This window comes from Palaemon carinicauda, chromosome 18 (assembly GCF_036898095.1).
Source record: "Palaemon carinicauda isolate YSFRI2023 chromosome 18, ASM3689809v2, whole genome shotgun sequence".
Taxonomy (NCBI): domain Eukaryota; kingdom Metazoa; phylum Arthropoda; class Malacostraca; order Decapoda; family Palaemonidae; genus Palaemon; species Palaemon carinicauda.
This window is the reverse complement of record NC_090742.1, coordinates 38,776,160-38,779,543: the sequence shown is the minus strand read 5'-3', so window position 1 is coordinate 38,779,543 and position 3,384 is coordinate 38,776,160. Positions and strand designations below refer to the sequence as shown.

Here is a 3,384-nt window from a genome sequence, read left to right as displayed (position 1 = left end):
TGTTGATTTGGGACTTCCTCGGTTCTCCTTTCGTGTGAGAATACGTCTGAAGTGTCAGCTGTTGTGTGTGTACGGTAGGGGGCGCAAGTGGCCAACCTTTTGTCGATCACATCCTCACAGGTTTCTGTAACTATGGAGCTCCTGACGAGCCAACCCAAATACTTATTATAGGTAAAGTAGAGTAATCACAAACTCACACACTCACTGCACTTTTGAATTCAAAGGGTAGTGTGAAAAATCTATGGATTCTCCGAGGAAAGGGGGTTGTTTTTTTTTTCTTTTTTTTTAAAGCCGCTCGTTTACAATTGCGAATTTATAACACGGTAGCCAGCCTTTAAGCTGGCTTCAGAAAAAAGCACACACTCTTTGGATCAAATTAGAGAAAATCTATAGATTTTATTTCCGTTTGGCTAATTTTGGTTTTCATGAGACGGCGGTCTCCATTGTGAATAGGCGAGAGATGGCGAAATTTTGATGATACAACTTCTCAAAAGCACTCTTAAAAACACTTGGAAATGCAATAATTCTTTCAAAAAATGTCTCTTTCTTTAGTTGTATTCTTTCTTCCTGCTAAGCACCAGGTCCTACACATTCACTGTAAAAAGTAACTCTCGCTTCCTTACTAAACATTAGCACGTATTGTGAGATTTTTTTTCCACGCGCAAAATGCAATTCTCACTGCAAAATGGCCGTCCAATCACTGATAGCCAAATGGTGTGAAATTTTTGCACATAACCTAAAGGGGGCTTTTCCAGAGGACCCGGAACGGAATATGCGTATTAGCTAAGAGGTGGTAGAAAGTGATGTTCACTTGGACACAAGAGCAACCAACACGGGCACCAGTGGCTCTATGCAGGTAGCACCATATTATCACACCTCTCACCGCAGCCTGTAACCACTGTAGCCCTAAGCCATCCACTAAACTTCTGGACACAGACCAACAAAGCTCGGTACTTTGCTGTGCGTTAGTACAGTACGATGCAAAGTTAAACTATCTGCTGTTGCACAATATTTTCTTATATCATTCAGAGAAAATGTTTTCTTAATGGTTCATGGTCGATCCCTCTGAGAAGACCTCGAAGTTGAGTATTTGATACCGGTAGCACTTCAGCCTTCCAGGGATGGTTCCAGCGTTCCGTAGCAACAGTGTCACATGCGAGCTGCAACCCTGGAAGGAGAAATATGTTGCAGCTTCCACTTCTCCTCTTCTTCTTCTTCTCTCTTTCTCTCTCGCTCGAGATGTAGCGGAGACCAGAATTGCAAGACCTCTTTTAAATGGACTCGTCCCGTTTTGGCTGAAAGAACTTAGTGGCGATGAGTGTTGCCTTTTGGCACTGCACGGGCTCTAGCACTATGGAGGGCAAGGGTAAGGCTATGTGGCATCCCAGCTGCTGCTGCGGCGGTCACGGGGAACAGGTGCCTCCTGCTTCCCTCTCCAGTCGACTTCAAAGCTGCTAACCTGCACCTGGGTCCCAACAGTCCCAGCACATACACACAAACTCACACACACATAAGCAAACATACACACACGCACACACACCCTCCACTCACAGACTTTCACCAAGAATGTATGGCCAAAAGAGGTGGACCTAACAGGCAGAGCTGTTGATTCCAGTGTCCTGCAGGACTTCAGTCGTGCTCCGAACGAGTGGGTCGAGGAGGACGTGGCAGTGCCGTTTGGGGTGAAGAACGACAAGGCTGAAACTGGACGTCGGCGGCCGTGTGGTGTGGCAGGAGTTAGAGAGAAGGCAATCGTCGTTGTGGGTAGTGAGACGGTGGTTGGTTGGCTGGCTGGATCATAGGGCTGTGCCCCAGGCCCCTACCACGGCCACTCACTGGACCACGGCTTCTGCGCATGCGCAAGTCCTGCCCACCGTCCCAGGGCAGGCCTACCCTACCCTGAAGGTTGTGCCCTACTGCTTTACCCGGCCATCAGGGGCCTCCTCCCTACCAATTGCCTGGCGACCCAGTCTAACCCATTCATGCAAATACACATGAGAGCCCCTTGCAATATCTTGCAAATTTCAATTTTCTTTTTCGGTTTTTAAAGAAAAAAAATGATTCGATCCTTCTCCTACCCTGTCATTGACCTGCTTCGCGTCTTCCCTCACATATACTCTTCCTACCCCTTCCCCTTCCCCTTCCCCTTCCCCTTCCCCTCCTTTTCTTATCGTCTCTTGTCAATTTATTCACTTCCACAGTACCATCAAAAGAAGCCTTCTCCCTCCCTATTCATCTGTCTCTTTCCTGCTGCAACACGTCACAAGGACATTACAACTGCGCTTCTTGATGCCATGCTGTTTTGCACGGACGAGGATTTAAAAAAAAAATCTCAAATTCAGGCTCCAAGTTTTAACAAGTTTTAGGGGGTAATGACGGCTCTAGTTTCAACCAGGGACACATGATTACCAAGACGTTTTGCCAGACTCATTAAAAAAAATATCTTATAATTTTACATATGAAAGATATGCCAAGTTTGATTAATGAAAATATTAGTGTTTTAATGTTTATTCTAAATATATCCAGATACTTTAAAGCAAATGCCCATGTGTAACAAGGATATATATATACATATATATATATATATATATATATATATATATATATATATATATATATATATATATATTTGTATGTATATATATACAGTATATATTATATATAGCCTATATATTTATATTTAAGTGTATATTAATGACACCTGTATAAATATATTCAAGTGCATTAAAAGTAAATTCCCATGTTTAATATGAATTAGTGATATATATATATATATATATATATATATATATATATATATATGTATATATATATATATGTATATATATATATATATATATATATATATATATATATATATATATATGTATATATATATATATGTATATATATATATATATATATATATATATATATATATATATATATATATATATATGTATATATATATATATATATATATATATATATATATATATATATATATATATATATATATATATATATATATACAAACGATACTTATATATGTATATTACACATATATTATATATATTTATATGTATATCAATGAAACCAATCTCAAACTAAATATAAGAATATCGATATAGATAATTGCCATTAGTAAGAAAAAATAGGTCAGAATCGAAGACAATGAAAACTATTACACACTCCATCACAAAAAATGAAAATGGATAAACAAAATACAAGCGCGAACTACTTAAGGAAGATCATTTAAAAAAAATTATATAGAATGTTACCTATACTGCAAAATTGGGTCTTGCAAAAGCTTTACGATTAATTCACGCAGGGTTAGACATGATATTGTTAGCCAAGGGCTCCATCTTATGGTATTGGCTAACAATATCATTGCTAACCTTGCAT

General features: G+C 38.8%; 1 protein-coding gene across 1 annotated transcript in view; it reads right to left on the bottom strand.

Annotated features, from left to right (window-relative positions):
• Positions 1–1,793, bottom strand: part of LOC137657780 (bone morphogenetic protein 2-like) — a 48,396-nt gene extending 46,603 nt beyond the window's left edge. Inside the window, exon 1 of the mRNA XM_068392288.1 lies at positions 1–1,793. This exon is cut by the window's left edge and continues 27 nt beyond it. The gene's annotated coding sequence lies outside the window, so the exon portion shown is untranslated.
• Positions 1,794–3,384: the final 1,591 nt, after the last annotated feature.